General features: G+C 49.0%; 1 non-coding gene across 1 annotated transcript; it reads right to left on the bottom strand.

Moving 5' to 3' along the window:
- Positions 1-2,256: 2,256 nt before the first annotated feature.
- On the bottom strand, positions 2,257-2,330 carry TRNAT-AGU (transfer RNA threonine (anticodon AGU)). The gene has a single exon. It is a non-coding gene; the product is annotated as a tRNA-Thr (tRNA).
- Positions 2,331-7,347: the final 5,017 nt, after the last annotated feature.

Raw genomic sequence — 7,347 nt, 5'->3', positions numbered from 1 at the left:
ACACCTAAAGTTTTTGGCACGGCAGACATCTACCGTGTGTGACTCCGCGCACCGGGGGCATATTGGGGAGTTTGCGCAGGCGCCCTTAACATGTCCTATCTTAAAGCACTTGTGGCATTCAAGCGGCTTTGGGATAAACCGTCGTACGACATGTCGGAAGTGACCGACCTTTACGTGCGAAGGGATGGAATCCCCCTTAAACACAATCTTCACGCAACGGCTGTTGCCAAGTCGGCATACGTGCGTGATGACCATTCCTTCGTATGCCGGTTTGATCAGAATTGGCAGGTCCGAGTTCGAAATAGCCAAGTCAACATCGTAGATCACACCTGCAGTGCAGGTCCCATCCATAGGTATGACCGATCGTACTTTTATGTTGCCCAAATCTGTTATCTGTCGTAGCGTCTCCAGCGTGGTTCCACGGGTTGTGTCGACAGCTAGAACTTTCTTTCGTGTATTCAGCCGGACTTCCTTGATTTCGTTTGGCGCCTTTCCCTCAAGAAAAACAGAGAGAGCTTGCCTGTTCAATACTCGAAGGTTGACAGAAGAATCCACTGGCATGAAGAGGATGGTGTGCGGCCAGCGTTGACTACCTGCCTGCATGGTTGACGTACTCGCTGCTGACGACGCCTTGATAAGCCTCCTTTTAGCCCTTCGGCTCCTCACCGACACGAAGCTGTCATCAGATGAGTCGTCACCTGTGATTGAGTAGACCTCTGTGCCTTCGCTGGTGCTGGACCAGGTGCCTCGTTTCCTTGAGGAACTTGTTAATGTAGTGATCTTGCCAGACGGGCCGGCAATAGGCTCTGCATCCATGGCCACAGGAGTAGGAGTCTCTCTTGAGCGGTCACTGGTGGTTGACCAGGTGCCTTGACTCATAGAAGAGATTGCCGTTGCAGACTTCTGGCAGCACGGGCCTGCGGAACGTTCCGCGTCCATCGCCTCAAGCCAGGACACGGAAAATGCCCCAGAGACTGATGAAAATTTGACGAAAACTGGCTAGCTAGGACAGATGCGTTCTAGCACTGAGTAACTTCGTCTTCCTATCATCGCAATCGAAAAATCTGTTAAGACCTATGGTGTTACCTTTTCCAAACACATGTCGTGGAATGCCCATGTTCGGCAGTTATCTACAAAGCTCGGCAAAACGGTTGGCGTTCTAAACTGCAACCGACACTTGCTACCATGTAAGATAAAAAAGTTTCCGTATAATCTCGCTCTTTTACTGGCGGCTGTGTTACTGCGCACTAGTGTGAGCTAACACCCCTGTAACTAATCTAAACCAAATTAAATTACTTCAGAAGAAAGCTATTCGTGCCATAGAAAACGTACCTTATCTACAACACACAGCACCAATCCTTCAATAACACGCGATAATGAATGCCGAAAATATATACATATACAGACTTTTGTGAAGGTACAGAAGTGCCGTCCAGGGAAGGCTTCTTGCGGTTCAAGAACACGCTATTATTAAAGAACCTAACAATGTCTATCCTTTACGCTATAGACCACCATGACACATACCTTTCTTGCGCACAACTCGCGGAACAAAACAAATTCGGCGCACATTACCCTCAACACTAAATAACACAGATCAAAGACGCATCGACGTTTTAACTCCATCTCGTAAAACTACTTTTGAATTGCTCATGCGATTGACTTGATCAGCCCGAAGTCAACTTTTTCTTTCCACGTGCACACTTTTGTGACTGTTGAAAAAATTGTCCTGCTGTGTAATATTTCAAATGTTTCCTTAAACGAGCTTGTAAAAGCATTGTTTATGTTGCTTCCTTGTTCCTGCGATTCGTGTTTGTTTGTCTGCTTGCACGTTTGTTTATTTCAACGGAGTCACAGGAGCCTTGTGCCATGTATGCTGGTATCGCTATTGTGCATGGCGCTTGACTTTCGGCAGTTTCTGTATTTCTTCTTTTGCCCTTTTATTATTACAATGGCGAAGCGCAAGCCTTGTGCATTCTTATTTGGTGTGCTCAAATCAATGCTTATAACCAACCATCGCCACGGAAATATATTGTATGCTTACTTAGGTTTTTCCAATATTTTCTACGAGTTCTCTCCGTTATGTAAGCTTTTTCCTTCTCTTTTCCGCACGCTACTACTGCTGTGTACGGGTGGCTGTAGCTTTATCAGTCTGCGGAAGTACAGTTTTTTCCTCCAACCACCCTTTTTTCGCTCTACATAGCGCAAAAAATAAACTTCCTTGATTGACTGATAAAGAGCAAAAAGGTAAGCACTGCAAGGCACCGGTGAGATTCGAACTCACGATCTCCTGTTTACTAGACAGGCGCTTTAACCAACTAAGCCACGGCGCCGACGAATTGCTGCGATGACCCAGTTTCGATGCCTGGCAAAACTGAGCAAGTGCCTAATGGCGAAATCCCCCAGCTAGGCTAGTATGAGCATCACGTAGCAATGCGGAGCGCTCAGAAAACCCGTCTTGTGCATACGTATTGTCATGCAATGCCGAGAATAACACGGACATCTTATTTTCAAGGAAGTATTAATCGATCCGTACCTGCAATACACATAATGTTTTTTTTTAATCCGACAACCCCTAAATGCTTTAAAATTCGATTCCCCTTGCACCTTCCTTATTTCTATCCGTCCGTCCATACAGGTCATTCTGCCGACGAATGTAGTCGCCATCGAAGACACCTATCGAAGGGTTTCGTTAATGTCAGCCAACCTCGTCATGTTTGCGTGCGTGCACATGTTTCGTCATTTGTCTGTGCGTCTGAATATAGAATTATATATACATATATATTTTCACAGTGAAGCAGACGCGCGTATGAAGCGGTTTATTGACGGTTCGGCCGGGGTCCGGCCTTCATCAGAATACATAGCATGGTTCCAGTACAGTTAATCTACATGTGCCTATCAACCAAATGAAGATACGCTTGCATGAAAAACGAATAAAATGGGCGAACAAAATGCATCCGAATCGTTCAAAGGATAGCTGACACGTGTATAGACGGATGGCGATTGCAAACGTATCATCTAAAATACAAAGCATAAAAACGCATCGAAATGAATTGTAAAAATCCAATCGCCACGTGACAAGAAAACGTGCTCAATGTGCTTAATATGTGCTATGTTATCAAGCAAACAAAGACACAGAAAAAGAGGAATAGCGACGTACTAGTAGACGATGGGACAAGTGACGGTCTACAAAGACAGGCAACTCAATTTTCCAACACATTCATTCATACCAAACGCGACGGCATCAAACTTATGTATAAGGAAGGATTCGCGGGCTTCTCTATCATAATTTGAACGAAATCCAGATTCAAGCAACGTGACTCTCAGTTTATCAAATGAGTGGTCAAGAAGATGCACTTTGAACGATTCGGATGCATTTTGTTCGCCCATTTTATTAGTTTTTCATATAAGCGTATCTTCATTTGGTTGATAGGCACATGTATATTAACTCTACTGACACCATGCAATGTATTCTGATGAAGGCCGGACCCCGGCCGAAACGGCAATCGTATCCAGCATTTCTGGACACAAGGGTTTAGTTCGCGTGACTGCCACCACGTGGCGTACTGACCTTAAACTTGTCAAACTTCCCGCGGTGACGCGTGATGACGTCAACAAAACAAAAATAAAATAATTACAGATAAAGTTTATACAAATAAAGTTTATTACAGATAATACAGATAAAGTTTATTTATTCCGACAACCGTTAAATGCTTTAAAATTCAATTTCCCTCATCTTCCTTATTTCTGTCCGTCCGTCCATACATGTCATTCTGCGGACGAACGTAGTCGCAATCGAAGACACCTATCGAAGGGTTTCGTTAATGTCAGCCAACCTCGTCATGTTTGCGTGCGTGCACATGTTTCGTCACTTGTCTGTGCGTCTGAATTTATGATTATATATATATATATATATATATATATATATATATATATATATATATATATATATATATATATATATGTGTGTGTGTGTGTGTACGTGTGTGTGTTCAAACTGACCACTTTACTAAGCTCTGAAGGCGCGGCCACGTTTTGGTTTAAATCGTTTACCTGACTACGTTTTCAGATTGTCACCAACCATATGCACATGGCGTGCCATCGTAATGCTTTAGTGGTTTTCTGAACCACCATGCGTGAAAGGCTTCTAGGACCGTAATTCCTTAAATCGGGCTCACCACTTGGCAAGTCCTAAAACAATCAACTCCTTGTAGAGACATGCTCTAACCGAAACAAACAAGTTTTCGGTTGCTTAGTATGCGATTCGATAACATGTAAGGACTGTCATCATCATCATTAGGCAGTTACTCTCGAATCAAAGTGTTGCTGTGTTACGAAATAGAGTATCTATAATATATACTTCGTGCGTTAAGGTAGTTATATAAAGCCGTAGACCGGTATGGCTATTAAAAGCCTACGAAAGACAATGCTTTGTTCTGTTTTGTTTAGACTGCGATAGCAAATTAGTAGAAAGCTATAGCAACCAAGGATAGTAGTACTATCGGCCGTATATAGTTGGAAACATTCGCATACTAACTGAATCAACAAGCATGGTGTAAGCGCACGCAAGCAAACATGAACACTACACACTTGACGAGCGCGGATACTCGCTGTGAAAACGGGAGTGTGAGCAAGCGCGGTAGCAGCAGCCAGGAAAGCGACTTGGCACGGTGTATCGCTTCAACGTAAGAACGGCGAGAACGCAGCGAACACAATGGCATGATCCGCCTACAGATCCCTTTCATGTTACGGCGCGCGCAACTGCGCGCGGCGGCGAAAAGTACGTAGGCAAGGTCCAAGCGCGCTCCCAACTCCCCTCCCTCCCACACTCCCTACACGCTTTCCTCCATATATTGCGCGCAAGGTCGAGCTGCGATCATCAGTTCCCCTTGCGGCCGGTCCCGAAATGCACAGTTGCTGCCGGAGCACAACAAACCGTCTGCTTCCCTCCCATCCGCCCGCAACATCTGCGCAATAGAAGGCGGTGTGTTTGCTCTCAGCTGCCTTTCTTCGCGCGGGCCCGATTGAGTCACGAACGACGTGGAACTTTTTATGTAGACCACGCCGCGGCGACGCTAGGCGCGGGTAGGCTTAGGCCTAACCCGACGAAGAGGGGCATTATGCCCGAAGTAGAAATGGTGGTAGGAGAGGAAATCTCCTCCGAAGAAGCCAACAGCCCAGGCTGGACGACAGCGTTGGGCAAGAACAAGAAAGCCCGGCAAGAAACACCAGTTTCAACGAGCAAGAGAACTCACGTGGGCTCGAAGGGTGGCTGCCGCACGGCTGCCCCGCAAGGCGTGTTGCAACGTCTCGCAGCCTCGTCGAGGCTCCCCAGACTACCTAGGGAGCACATACGAATTAGTGTCCGCCCAAGGGGCGGGCTTGACGTCAAGAAGATAAGCCAAATCAAGCTGGCTCAAGCCTTGGCCATGGCGGCTGCACTAGCCCCCACAGAAACTGAGGGTGACGTAATCTGCCCCAATTTCACTCAAAACGTTCTCGTCGTATCCACCCCGGAGAAGAAGAACGCCGCCGCTTATGCAGGAATCCAGGAAATCCGCATAAGCGAATGACTGTACAATGTGGCCGCATACATAGCGGCCCCAGACAACACCTGCAAAGGGATCATACGAGGGGTCGACGCAGACATCAGCGAGGCCCAACTCCAGCGCATGATCGTCAACCATCGTAACCCGAAGGCTCTGGAAGTCAAACGAATTAAGAACACCACCACAGTGGTTGTCCTCTTCGACGGCATGAAAGTGCCTAACTATGTCATGTGCGGCGTCAGCCTTCTGCGCTGCACGCTCTACAAACGCCAAACCGAGGTGTGCTACGCGTGTGGCGGCTTGGGACATCGCGCGGACGTCTGCCCCAACCCCACCAATGAGGATTGCCGGGGCTGCGGACTAAGCTCACCTCCCGATGACCACCAGTGTCCGCCGAAGTGCGCCCTTTGCGGAGGCCCGCATCTTACGGCGGACAAAACGTGTAAGCAGCGCTTTCAAGTCCCATACGTCGTACGCAGACGCCGACGGCGCCGTAAGCGCGCCAACAACAAGCACCAGCAGCAACAGCTGGCCAACGAGAACAGGCCACGTGGCTCCAGCGCGGCGGGAGCCCCCAGGAGGGAGCGCTCCGCCACGCCCTCTGGTCGACAACGCAGCCTCTCCAGAGGGCGTTCTCGTTCCCGAGGGCGCTCTAACTCCCGGGTTCAGATCCAGGAAACGCCAACCTGGGCCGATCGTGTCAAGTCGAAGCAGACGACACCGGCTTCAAGGGTAACGCAGGTAGCATTGCCGGAGCATAAAGTTGGTCCCAGCGTCGCTCAACTCATGCAACAGAACGCTCGACTCAAAGCAGAAATGCAGCAGATGAGGGCCGACTTTGAGTCTTTCCGTAAGTCGTACCCCTCGCAAGTCGAGAAGCAACAGGTGCCCCCCTCAGGGGAGCCACAGGCGCGCTCGGGTAAACGTAGGGCCGCGCCCCCAGAGGGAGACGCTGACTCTATGGAGACCGAGTCCAATAACAAAGACTTAGAAAGCATGCAGCGGGCAATTCAGCAGCTCGCTGAAAGCGTGACTGTCCTCCTTAAAAGGATGGCGTCCCTGGAAAGTGCACAGGCCGCGTTAGCTACGGCTAGACAGCCTTCGAGGGAGCCCCGTCGGGCACCTTTACCCGCAAGCGCCGTCCCCGTCAACAAGACGGTGGAATGGCCAATCCAAGGCAATCACCATGGCGGTCAATCCCAATAAGTTGGTTGTGTGGCAGTGGAACTGTGCCAGTTTCCAACGGCGCAAAGCTCCGCTGCAGCAATTCGTTTCGGCACAGGCGGTCAAACCGCACGTAATTCTTTTACAAGAAACTCTCGATGACGCGCCCACCTTTCCGGGATACCGGGTTGTATCGATACGGGAGGAAGGAAAGCGGGGTTTAGCAACCTTGGTCGCACGGAAGTGCTCCTTTCAAGTACACAAATTACCAATTGGCCAAACTAGGGCGGAAATCATTATGGTCGAGATTATCCCTAACAATTGGCTTAAGAGCAGTGTCTTCCTTTCAAACATATACAGCTCGCCGTGGGATCAACGGCAGGCATTCGCCACGATCATGACAAAGGCGGTGGCCCTGAGCAAGGGAGCCCCCATAGTGATAGCGGGTGACTTCAATGCCCCCCACAATTCCTGGGGATACCCCCGCCAATCCACCAAGGGCAATCTCCTTGTCCAGGCAGTTGCTGACTGCTCACTGGAATTGATTACGGATGCTCAATACCCGACGCGAACCGGCACGTCGGTAGTCCGAGACACCACTCCGGACCTGGCGTTCGTCAAGAACGCCCCCGGAGCA

The sequence above is a fragment of the Dermacentor andersoni genome, chromosome 6 (assembly GCF_023375885.2).
Source record: "Dermacentor andersoni chromosome 6, qqDerAnde1_hic_scaffold, whole genome shotgun sequence".
NCBI lineage: Eukaryota > Metazoa > Arthropoda > Arachnida > Ixodida > Ixodidae > Dermacentor > Dermacentor andersoni.
Note: the sequence above shows the minus strand (reverse complement) of the source record. Positions and strands in the feature narration are given on the sequence as shown.